Raw genomic sequence first — 13,713 nt, 5'->3', positions numbered from 1 at the left:
TTAAATGGGATTTTACATCCCTAAATGGAAGTCAGACCTAGTGGTTCACAGTTGGAATCAGGAACCCAGAAAAGGGTTGAAGCGAGACTAGAATAAGAGCAAGGCTGGCACAGGACTAGGAACAGGGCTGGTATGAGAGAAAGGCTGGGGCAGGCTAAGCCTTGGAGTCTGTGGTTACGAACAGGTTGGACAGAATTGCAAGCCTGGGAACTGATACTGAGCAGAGTGAGTTACTATTAGTCCCGTGAGGCTTATGTACCTATCCTGAAAGTCACCAGATCAGTTCCCAGCTTGAGCCTAGCACAGTAGTGACTCCTAATACCTCACAATGTTTCTCCAGTGTCTTTGGACCCATCTTGTGGGCGCATGCTTGATGGAATTCACAAAAGAGGTTTGAATGTCCAGGTTCCACAAATGGTCAGCTGGGCCATATCCTTCCTTGAGGTACATTAGACATCCTTGGAGGAGCTCAGAGCCCCGGTGCTGCCTCACTTTGTATTCTTCCTGCCCTTGAATCAAGATGGTAGAGGTGGTCACAGGTGACACAGGGGGCACAAAGGGGAACGTGCACCCATAGGCCATGGGCAGGAGGGACAAAGGACTGGCCAGTAGACAGAGGAGGGACTAGTGAGGGGTATGTCTGGTGCCTGCAGCAGGGGTCCACCCCCCACATTCACGAGCAGTGACCGGGGAAGCGAAACAATGTGACTCCAGCTCGCTCTGCTTTCCCCACCGTCACTCAAGGAGATGCAGGACCACCCTGATGAAATTATCACAGTGCTCCTCTTCTTTTTCCCCCATCGCTTGTACAGATGATGGTGCAGGCCCTGACCCACCCCCGCCACTGCTCCAGCCCTCCTCCAAGTCCTGCCCCTGCCCCACCCGCACCCTTCTCTCAAGCAACACAGCCCAGAAGCTAACGGGGGCCTGACGTGGTGGCAGCAGAAGTCACCTCCCCCGACACACAGATGAGCAAGTGGCAAGAGCTGGATGTGGCAAGAGCGGGAGGTGACCCGACAGCCTGCTCCACCCTGCTGCACTGTGCCATGCTGTCCTCCCAGCCCGTTGCACCTCACTTCTCTGGGGGTGGCGAGAACCAGAGCACTCAGGAGCAGGGCTCTCTGCTTTCTGTTGCTGTTGAGAAGCCACGCACAGCGGGCTGGGAAAGGACGGTGTGGCAGTGCAGAGCAGGCTGCCAGGCTGCTCAGGCTCCTGTCACCCATTTGGTGAATGTATAAGGAGGATGCAACCCTGCTGCTGCCGCGGCAGAACCCCAAAATCTTCCAGTCCCTCCCGTCCATAGGGCAGGGCCTGCAGTGGCTTCCCCGATTTGTCCCATGGATGGGACCGGTCTGACTATCAGAGAATGCCCACAAATTTGGGCTTCAGAGATGACAGAAGCCCAGAACATGTAATTTCAGAATCTTACTGGGGCTTATGGGTGAGCAAGGGCACTTTGCAACTCACCATTGCCGGGAGTTAGGCCTTTTTGTGCATGTGCCTCAGAAGAAACATAGGTGGCTGGAGCTTCACCTGTGGAAACCTAAGTACCTGCTGAGTTAGATGGCTGCTGGATGAGGGTTGTTAGGATATCATTGGTCCATAATCGTTGGCTTTAGGTGCCTACAGTGATATTTAGATGCCTAGGTCCCTTTTGTTGTCTCACCTCTTTCAAACATAAATCCCCAGTTCTGTTTAAACACAGTGCAACCCTGGATACATCCTTGCAGTGGCAGGCAATGTATTTTTGTGATTAATATACATCTAGATGGGGAGTTGGCAGGCATTGCAGCTGTCATTAAAGGGCTTATTATTCATCAACTCCCTTATTTTTGTACCCCACCAATAAGCTTTTTTGGTATGAAAAGAGAAAATCAAAACAGCTTGCTTTCTCTCCACCTCCCTTGTTTGTCTTGCTTGCTATTTTCTGGCATTAGAAACCGGGATGCATCATTGCCTCTCTCATTCTTATATGCTCAGCAAAAATCATCTAAGTCTAAAAGGAACATGTCAGATGGCAGAATTATGCTGCTGTTTTCTATACCTTTGGAATGATATTTGTAGGTGGTTTTGTAGCTGCCAAACTTGGCATCAAATTCAAGTTTTGCTCAAAGGCAGTAAAGTTCATGTTTCAAATAGGTTCACAGACTGGGAAATAATTCACTGTTCAGTGAGCTACTGCCCCCCTTTCATTCAGCAGATCCAGTACTTATTAAAAATGTCATTTTGTTGCTCTTAAAATTAGTAGCAACATAGAATTCACTGTTTCTCCCACTGAGAAGGAAGCTGTACTCCTAAGGGAGGAAATTATGCCTCCGCATCTAAGCTTGTGTTCTGAAACACTTCAGTTTTCTCCCTTTTTTCAGCTTCTACAATGTTTCCAGTGTGGTGAGGGAAAAACCACAAAATCTGGACAGTTACTTTGGATAAGCCCCTGAAGGCAAACCAGCTGTACTTCTGGGAAATACAAAATGCCCCGTGGCTAAGCACAGGATGAGGAGCCTGGAGTACATTCTTGGCTCTGGAGCTAAGCAACTGTGATTTTGGGCAAGTCAATCTGCATTAGTGTTTCCTAATCTGTAAAATGGGGATAGCAACCATTCCCTTCCTTTGTAAAACATTTAAGAGCTACAAGGTGAAAAGTGCTACATGAAAGCAAAGTAGCATTATGATCCCATGAGATTTCCAGTGCTACTTGTTTCTGAATATGCCAGAAAGTGCAGAAGCAAAAGAACAACTACATATAAAAGTTATTTGATTTTATTTATGCAAGAAAAAAATACGTTTTCTACTATTTTTGTCAAAAGGGGAAGCATTTTGAAGTCATTTGGTGCTCTATCTGCATAGGGACTTAGGCAATTAACACCACTCAAGGTGCCTAAATCCAACACTTAGACATCACTGAAATACCACCCCATTGCACCCCATTTCCCAACTGCCACATAAAATGTAGGCACCAAGTGCCTGCCAGTAAAGTCCCTGGACATGAGCAGGCTCTCAAAGGAGAAAAAAAATTGACTTTCTCTAACTCTTGTTCTTCAAGGTGTGTTGCTCATGTCCATTCCAAAGCCTCCACCCTACCTCCCCCTCTTTTGGAGTTAGCCAAGATGAAGGAACTGGGGGGTGGGGAAGACAGCAGGTGCCCAAAGCTATTTATACATCGCTATGAAAATGTGTCTCTAAGGGGGCACCACAGCTGACCTGTGGATACCCCAAAGGGAAAGTTTCTAGTGGCAGTGCTCAGAGTGAGAACACACCTACATTGAAATGGACATGAGCAATGCATCATGAAGAACAATAGTTACAGACGGTTGGTAGCAGGTTTTTCCCTTCAGAATTAATGGCTGAATTTCTGAGGACAACGTTTCTGAATTATACAGGGGCCGTCAGTGATACCCACATCGCATTACTTTGCTCACCAAGAAGGTTAAGGAATACAAGAATTGAAAATACGATTGTTCAATTGATCTAAGAGATTTGGTGCACCACAAAGACAGATTCATGAATATCAATGTGGGGAACATTGGAAAGGTTCATGACACCAGAGTGCTGAGGACATCAAGACTGTATTGAAAAAGGAAGAAATGTCTTTATTCCTCATAAATGATGAGCTTTGTATGTGCCAGCAGTTATTTTGTGTAACTCCACATTACCCACACCTGCCTTGGCTCTGACACCATATCCTAACATAAATTGCTCTAAAAAAGGGGGATTCAGTCACAAGCTAAGTAGCTGGGGATAGGTTATGGAGTGCACATTTGTAGGCTGAAACCTCTTTGGTGATGCCTACCAGTGATACCCAAATAGATCTACCTGTGGCCTAATCTGAGAATTTTATGACAATTGTAAGCCATTTGTGCAGAAGGCTGACAAAATAAAACTGAAAACAAAGATGCCAGCTGCCAAAAAAAACCAAAACCTTTGATTGCAACACATTTATTCATGTTTCTACCTTTTAACAAATTTTGTAAATCATTATTACCTATGTTTGCGGTAATCTCTAATGACAGAGGTGACATCAATGATCCTTCTCAAGACTTGTGAAGGGTGGTTGGGAAGAGGTCAGAGCAAAGTGCATGAATTGGTGAAAATGTTAATCTGTCAGGAGATCATGGTGTTTTTTTTATAATATTTATGGTAGAAAATCAGTGGTATGTTGATCTGCACATCTTAAGATAAATAGCTGGATTCTAGCTGTTCAGAAACTGGTCAGCATATTACAGTCCCACTTTTCTCTGAATTTTGCCTTCAAGACATCTGAGCTTTGTGGCTACAATTTCTAATGGAGAGGCACATTCATCAACTGAATTGAGAATGTTCTTTTCTTCAGGGGGTAAGTTCCATCAGCAGAGACAACAAATGAATCATGAACAAAAAAAGCAAATCTTTGGGATTTAAAAATGTCCAAATGACATTTTAAAATATTAGATCTGACTGTGTAGGAATTTTTGCATTGATTTCATCAAAGTTTTGTCTGCAACAACACCACAGAATGTGGAAAAGTGAAACATCTCTCGTTAAGTCAATTCAAAAGATTTCAAGATTTTTCTAAAGGATTTTTCAAACAGATCCCTGAAATTGCTTGCATGGCATTAGTGCTGCAAGTTACGGAATTCAAGTGACCAGGATTATCTCACAGAAAAACTACTGGTAACATTAATAAATCCCAAGAACTCGCAAGCCATGATCGTCTAGTGGTCTAAAAGAAATTCTTTTTTTTTTTTGACGCTCATAAAATCTGTCTAACATGTGCCCTCTACTGAACCATCCGATGTTGTGCTGTAACAGATCATTGTATCTGGCTGAAACATCTTGAAAAAAGAGTTTTAAAAAGATGATGCTGAAAGCTAGACGTTAAGCATATGACGTTCACTCATCTTATCACAATATTCTTTTTTAAGTCCTCAGACAGTTTTCTACACAAGGCAGATTGATGAATGATGCAGGGAAGTATTAATGAAGGGTGTGTTGCTGCCAAAAGAGAAGCAAAGTCTCTCCTTCCTAGCCATGGAGGGACCACCATCTGCAATAAGGAAGCGTAATTTCAGCAGTTCTAAACCATTTTTTAAGCCTTTTCAAAAAAGTTCTCTCCTGTGGTGTTGATTTCTCATGGTAATATTCACAAAATGTCTTCCTTCAAAATTTTCACCACCCTAAATCTAACAGAGATTCAGTGATAGCTGAGCACTGTCACTTAAAATCGCTTGAATCATCCACTGCAAGAGACATGTATCTGACATCTTTTAAAGAAGTGCTGACAAATAGTCTGTGCAAATTGCTTCCCTTCACACTGCTGTGGAATCAGAGAGGAGAACTTGCTTCACGTGGTTCACAATGTCATCTTTGTGATTATCTCTCACAAATAGTTCCTCCAGCATTTCCAGTATGCACTCCTTCACGAGCTCAACATCCAGTAAAGGCTTATTTTTCACTAGAACCTGCACCAACATTACCCAAAGAGAAGCTGCAGTTGCTTTTTCCTGTACAATTGCTGATGTGGTGAGAATGACATTTGAAGTATGACACAAAGACTTCAGATTTTCAGTTGTGTCACATCTTGCAACACTGCCAGGCACATGGGCTGCATTGAAATTACTGTGCTTAGGTAAAAAGTGGCACTTCACATTGGTGATCTTAGACAGGTACGGTGGATTGGCATGTTAAACACAAATGTGTGTTTAAATAAGGTGGCATAATAAACCAAAAAGAAAAAATATGATAAAGGCAGGGGTGGGCAAAAGGGCTTCCATGGGCCAGATCCAGCCCTCCAAATGGGCTGATCCAACCCGGGGCAGCCCTGCTGCTCCTCTGCCCTCAGGCCAATTCGGGTTTGGGGGCAGGGGGAACACGCAAAGCCTCCTCCTGCCCTGTGAGGAGCACATAACACTTTGAAGTGCCGCATGGTCCTTGCAGGGTGGGGGTAGGGCAGAGGAGCTACGAGAAACTTCCTTTGCCCTGCGAGGAGCACGCGGCACTTCAAAGTGCCATGTGCTCCTCACAGAGCGGGAGGAGGCTTTGAGCGCTCCCCCGCCCCCAGGCATTGATTGGCCTGGGAGCTGCGGGAGCACCTAAAGCCTCCCTCCACCCTACCCTCACCCTGCAAGGAGCACGCAGCAGGGCGCAGTGGTTGCCTAGTGGGAAGGGGAGGTAAAGGGGCTCCCATCCCAACCAATCATGGTCTGTGGGTGGGGAAGCCCGGAAGCATCCTGGCCCCACCCCTTCCGGGCAGCCCAGGGGCACTTCAAAAATTTTTGAAGTGGCCCCCGGCCAAAAATTATTGCCCATCCCGGGCTTAAGGGCAATGCTTGCTGTGGCTGACCCCTTACCACTATTCCAGACCCCTATTAATTTTTACATATCCCAACAGAAGTAAGGATGGCAATATCATGCCATACTGCCATTATTTCTATTAGGGATGCTAAAATGTGTTTATTTTGGTAAACGTGTAACCATTCAAATTTGCAGTGGTTGCACATTTACACATGGTGGGGAGCCATGTGTACTGGCTCCTGCAGAGCCAACTGTCCCTCCTCCCCCCTGCTTCTGCCTCTGTATCTGTGATCCCCCCACACAGATGCAGTGGGTCAGGTGGGTGTGTAAGCTGACTACCCACAAGCACTGACTTCCATGGAGCTGCCTTCCCCACCCCCTACATTGCTGCCTCTGATACAGAGGGAGCAGCATCGGGGAGGGGGGCAGGGACAGGAAGTTCCATGGGAGCTAGAACACACGGGGGGCAGGAGGGAGCCAGTACACCTGGGGAGCTGGCTCCTATGAAGGATGGGGCATGTGGATCCATGGAAGTCGATACATGTGGGGAGCCAGCTTAAAAGCTGGCTCCCATGTATACCAGTTCCCTCATGCCCCTTCGCACCGCTGCCTCTGTATTGGGAGGGTAGGCAGCTCCCTGCGAGCCTGTGCTTGCGGGGAGGCTATTTAACAGCCAGCTCTCCGCGAGTACCAGCTTCTGCCTTCTGCCCACCTCCCCCCATACTGCTGCCTATGATACAGAGGCAGCAGTGTGGGGGTGGGGTGTAACTATGAAGGTTTATACATTTACACGATCACATCCCTATCTTCCATTCTGCTGCTAGCAATAGTTCTGCCTTCAGATCTGGGTGCCCAGTTAGCAGTAGTTGCTCTCTAGACACCAAGTTAGTGTTTCATATTTGCCACGGCTTGTTGGGGCTGAGCCCTGGCACCTCTTACTGCAAATTAAGTACTTTTAGTAAGTTATTTACTAAGGAAGTCAGAAGCAGCAAATCACTGATTGGAAATGTAATTATAAACACTTTTAAGATGGGCTGGTGGGCCACTCAAGAAACCTTAGTAGGCCACATTTGGCCTGTGGGCTACCTATTAAGTTTCACTGGCCTAAATACTCATCTGGATGCACATAAGCACTGCCTGCTGTGTGCTCTATAATGTTTGAGAGAGTAAAAGGAGAGTATTTCCATCCTGCATGGGCTCAGGACTAATCTGCTTTAAAGAGTATGTACAGGGAGCCAGATCTCACCCACATGCATCCTGGCTCTGGGTCCAGCAGGCCAGGAAAATCAGGGATGCCATATGTTCACTCATCTTGGCACAGCAGGGAAGCAGAGGATGGCATCTGCCTCCGTGAAAGGACGCCTTTACATTCTGAAAAGCTTCTGGAAATGCATATGAGACACTATTGATGCATATTAATGGTGCTGCATGGCTTTTTGAGAGGGTTTTGTTACCTGGTAGCTGAAGAGTGTCACCCATTTCTGAATGCATCATTCTACGCATTAGATACAATTATGACAGGACACATGCATTCTGTTATGTTTAAGTTGCGCTGTGGAGGGTGGGAACCAAACTGTTATGCACTCATTGTGCTATGCAGGGTTGGCCCATCCATATAGGCGAACTAGGTGGTCGCCTAGGGCGCCAAGTTAAATGGGGTACCATGGGGCGCCAAATGGTGGCGCAATATCATTGAGGGGGTTGGAGGTGGGGACGCCGATTGCATGGTTCGCCTAGGGCGCCAGTTGCTGGCAGCTAGTCTAGGGCCGCTCCTGGTGCTATGTTTTTCTCTTCACTGTTCACATCTTTTTGGCTCTCCTCTTAATTTTTATTGACCATGTGATGGTTTGTTTTGGGGTGGGGGGAGTGCTGCAGCCATTGTAGGGTTTTTAATTTTTATTGCCAGTTGTGCTAAGGGGAATTAACTGCTGTTACAAGGCACTAATCCCTGCTACAGTTGAAACTGCTTAATGTTCCAGAGGTGTGGGAGACATTTATTTTACAGGGTACTGACATATACCACTATTATCCCTATCTTCCCACCTCCCTTCCTGTTCCTGGATTTTTATTTTCAGCTTGTTTAATAAAGACACTAATTGACTCATTTTCTATGTTTTAGACAGTTGCCACATTGAAAAGTGCATAAAGCACATCATACATACACCCTTTGCCCCTTTCACACTGAAAATTGGGATCTGTCTAGGGTTGTGCCACACCTAAGACCCATACTCACATCCATCAGGCATGCTAACCTACTCACCCTCTGCTCTCCTTCAGGAACAATAGGACACAATATGGCACAATACACACAATAGCTAGTCTGAACATACATGTTGTTAAAAAGGTTTTCCTAATGTCTAAATCAAACTCCCTTTGCTGTATATTAAGCTAAGTATTTCTTGTTCTCCATTCGGCAGCTATGGAAAATACTTGCCTGGCCCTGGCTGGAACCACAAATTAAGTATTCCCCCATCCATCTCAATTCTCTCGTTATGTGTGTGTGTGTGTGTGAATAACCTAATGGTCAACCAGAGACACATGTACCACCACTCAGAAGCTAAACTGATAGACAACAACCAAGAGTTTTTTCTGTAGTCTTGCCCAGCCAAGTCACACACCAAGAATTAAACATGTGAAGCAGGAAATTCATTTGCTCCTCAGAGCAGTAAAGTTCGCAAAGTTTTGCAGGCAGCTGAACTCAATGAAATATCTGATGAAGTTTTCCTGCCCTTTCAGATGAGTGTACAGAAATGGCTTCTTGACTTTAACTTTTGCATGGAGATAGCACAGACATGCAGGCTGTGGAAACAGTCCAAAGTGGCTGAATAACTAAAATAACATAGAAACCTTAACACTGAAGACCTGCTCAACCTACAAGCTATTTGAGAAAATGAGAATATGTAGTATTGTATCAATAGCGGAAAGGCAGCTCACTGAGGACCAAGCCTATTTCTGCCAAGATGTTCATGCTCTGCCAAATTGCAATCTTAACTCAATACACTGAAAGTGGCTTAATTGCCTGCAAAATTACAGGGTCTGTGTTTGTTGAGCTGTTGGCTGTTTACAATGCTTGGAACCATAATGCATGTCTACCGACACTGACAACATTTTGAGAAATAGCAAGACAGTCCCATCATCTCTCTGCTCAAAAATCGGCATTTCTTTGGTGAGAAGGGTGCTCGGACATATCCAAGGCATACTCAGCAGCATGGATTACCCTGTTTCAATGCTATCATGCTTGCTTGTTAAAGTCTATACAAATGACTAAACAGAATTCCCAGATGTGTGAAAATTCATTTATACAGACTATCTTTGCATCAACACCCAACTGGGAAGATTTGAGGAGACAGAGTGTATTTTAACTGACTCCCTGAGTGTATTTAGAAAATGCGGTCACACATGGATTTGAATGCCAACACTACCAAGACACAAGTGTCCACCTTCCACAAGATCTACCATCTGGCCAAGCAAAATACAACCCTCAAGCACTATTATAATATTGTGTATTTTGGGGGTCACATTAGACTGAATGCTGACATTCCAAGAATACATAAAGAAGCTGAAAAAGTGAAAGCCAGGAATTGTGTGATTTGGACACTGGTCAACACAAAATGAGGAGCAGATCCCAAAACACTCAAAGCAACCAGTTGTGTCCTGTGTTACTGAGTTGTGTAGTATTGTGCCCCATTATGGTCATGCTCAAGCCATGCACATAGAATTACTATTGAGTGCATTCATCCTGTAACATCAAAGGCATGCTGAACGCGCTTACAGTCACTATGCTGCCTCATAAGGATCGCACCATCAGGCAGGTGAGATGCTATTGGTAGAAAGCCCAATTCAAAATAAGTTTCAGGACACACAATTTTCAGCACACTTATCTGTGGTGTAAAATATGAAAGCTTTTTCTTTGTTTTTGTACTTGACAGTGTCTCAAGCTAGATTGTTTTTTCAACCGATTTATTAGTTTATTTACAATTACTTTGGGAACTTCTATTAAAATGTTTACAGCTTCTATCCATATTTCAATTTTGACTTTGAAATAATAATATAGCAACATTATAATATGAACTTCTAATAATTTAACAGTCCTTTTCTACACAAAGATTTTACAAAGGGCAGTCGCCTTTCATGAAGAGTAGTAGTATTTAGTAAGTGGATGAATTCTGGTAAAGTTAATGTCAGAACAACTTTTGGAACAGGAAAACTAGAATTTAAATTCCTGGGTATTTAAATGCACTATTGCAGGTGTTAAGTTTGCCATATAAATGGCAGTTTACAAAAAAAAAGAAACTTACCCTACCACACTACCAGCTTTGTGAATAGATATAAACTTGCACTTTATTGTTTTTCTGGAATGGTAGATGAAGCACAGTTGGGTGAAATTCTTTGCTGTTATAGGCAGGCTTAACTCCATTGACGTTATGCCAATTTACACCAGCTGAGAGTCTGACTAAAATATATGTATGTTATTAGCTCTTAATTGATCTATGTGTTTTCAAGTACTGCTATCTAGCACTTTTCTGCACATATTAAGGTCTGCCAAAGGTTTTGCTATTTATTTCTGATAATTTGTAATGGCTTAATGCTTGTTGGCTGTTCTAGGCATGAAGCCAATGAAATAAAAAATCCATTTCTATAGTTTATAGCTATAGAGTCTCAGCTCCTATATCAGAAGCTGAGGTTTTTTTTCTAGTGACCAACAGAGAAGTTAGTTTTAGGGTGATTGTAAAAAGGCAATTCTAATTCAATATAGAATGAAACATGGCTTAGGTGATTTTACAAGTACATGTGATGTTTCTCTCTCTTCATCCACATGTCAGACGGGTCAATCTCTTGATGCTCAGTAAGCATGTAAACATCTCTGGGGAACATTTAAAAATATTTCACAAATGACAAAGTGAAGCAGTAAGCAGCAATCATTTTAAACTGACAAAGGAGACTTCAATATATGCAATTTTCCTGTATCACAGTACCTTTCAGAGAGGAGCTTTGAAAACAGAAAATTTAAACTGCATAAGGCACAAGTGACTTTTTCAAGGGCTTTTGATAGCAGTTATTTCATGTTCTTCCATTAATGCCAGGAGAGAAAGAAAACTTTTATTTCTTAAATATGAAAACAGCTAGGTTTGTATATATTAGGGTGGTGCATGTGGTCTACACAAAGTGGTGTTAACTTTTCAATGGGAAAATTTAGATAAAAAGTTCTAAATAATTAGCCATTTTTCTATATAAACTATGCATTAAAAAATCACTGTAGATGCCCAACAGAACATTATTTAGCTCTACCTTGGTATGGAGATTGCTTTCATAGTGCAAACACAGCAGCTGTTTCCTATGAAATTTATTCAGCCTTTGAGGAACCTCTGTTCCTACTATATCCCACCTCTAAGACACAGAGTATGTCCACACTACAGAGGTTTTTTTTGGAAAAACAGCTGTTTTTCCAAAAAAACCTTCCATTACATCCAAACTGCAATCGCATTCTTCCGAAAGAAAATTGAGAGAACAGAGGGTTTTTTCCGACATTGGTAATCTTCATTCTATGAGGAAAAAGCCTTTTTCTGAAAGAGCTCTTTCAGAAAAAGGCATTTGTGGATAGGGAAGAGGGAGTTCTTTCGAAAGAAGAGGAAAGAGGAAAAAGCACAGGTGCCCTGGTGGCCACTCCATCCATTGTAATCACAGCTGAAATGTGAGATAGCATCCCATTCAGTGTGGATGCTATCTTTTGAAAAAGCAAATCACTTTTTCGATGCACTTTTGCCATGTGGGTGTTTTTTTGGAAGATCTTCCGAAAGAAGCCTGCAGTCTAGACATAGCCCCAGTGAAATGAGGGGAAAAGTGCAGCAAATATGGGTCCTCCAAGCTAGGGAGGGCTCCCCAAAATAGCCATTTTATAAACCATAGAGACCTGGTCCTCCAATGGGTAGAAGGGCTAGTGGCAGCCAATCAGGGCTCCGATGGACCAGAAAAAAGGCATTACCTGCCCGTAGCAAGCCAGTTATTGGCTGAGAGCAGACAGGCAACTATCGGGCTCTAGTCTGGACAAAGGAGCTTGATGGGCAGCCAGAGTTTGTTTTCTGGCTGTATCTTACACAACTGGGTTTGTGGGGAGAAAGAGGGCCTAAGAAACTTAATGCTAAAATAAGGGTAAAACTAATGGTAGTAACAAGCCAGAGAATGTAACAGCAACTAATTGGATCAAGCAGTACATGACTACTGTTCACTGAATTAGAATCCCGTGTAATGGGGGTGTGACATACTTGTAACTGAAAATAGCACCTTATACTCACATATTCACCTTTTATGTGGTTATGATATTTTGTACAAAGAATGCTTGTAAGGTATCACATGAAAAGTCATGATTTACTGAAACTCATTGCCCTGTCAAAATATGTTTATCATCATTATGTATAACATTATGAAATTTTGTTATATGGTTGTTATTGAGATATATTGTGAGTTTGGAAGATAACCACAACTATCTCTCCAGTGGCAATGAGGGAGGTCACCTACACCAAGTTGAATGTTAAGCAACCATCAGCAGCCATTGCCCAGCAAGGGAACTGTAGACAAGTGATTTACAGTTCAATAACAGTCAGTTGCTCAAGCTCTGCACAATGGAAATTGCTCAACTCTGTGACTCAGCAAAATGCCTCAAGATACCTGATGCTTGACTTCACGTTTGAGCCAGTATTTTTCAAGGCACATGAACTGAGAATATGAAATAATGGACAGTGGCATCATGAGACCACTTCTCTCTTCACCCCCCTCAGCAACTGGAAACAAGATTTTTTGGAAGACAAAGAGAAGCCTCTGTGAACTGGGGGGAAAGAGGGAGGGATGGTCTTCACTAGAATGCTTTCTAGCTAGTATGAACTGAATTCTGCCTGCAGCATCCAGTGTGGTGAAAAAGTAGTTTGATACAAATCTTGCTTGGTCTGATAGGGTGCGTTTACACTGCACCCTAAGTTCAAGATAAGCTACGCAACTTGAGCACAAATTGTGTAACTTATTTTGAGTTAGTTTTGAAATAACTTTCTAAATAATGTGTATGCTATTCCAATGTCCCTGTAAACCTTGTTCCACGAGGATTGAGGGACATTTCAGAATAGTGCTCTATTTGGAAATAGTTTATTTTGAATAATGGATGTGCTGTCAAAACATGGAAAATGCTATTTTGGGATACTAGAAGTATCCTGAAATAGTGCTGCTATCTAGATGCACACATAGGCTACGTCTAGACTGGCCCCTTCTCCGGAAGAGGCATGCAAAGCAGGCAAGTCAGAATAGGGAAATCCGCGGGGGATTTAAATATCCCCCACGGGATTTAAATAAACATGGCCGCCGCTTTTTTTCCGGCTTGGGGAAAAGCCGGAAAAGAGCGTCTAGACTGGCGCGATCCTCCGGAATAAAGCCCTTTTCTGGAGGATCTCTTATTCC

The sequence above is a fragment of the Pelodiscus sinensis genome, chromosome 2, assembly GCF_052426305.1.
Source record: "Pelodiscus sinensis isolate ZL-2025 chromosome 2, ASM5242630v1, whole genome shotgun sequence".
NCBI classification, from domain to species: Eukaryota; Metazoa; Chordata; order Testudines; family Trionychidae; genus Pelodiscus; species Pelodiscus sinensis.
The sequence above is the reverse complement of the archived record's forward strand: the minus strand, read 5'-3'. Positions refer to the sequence as shown.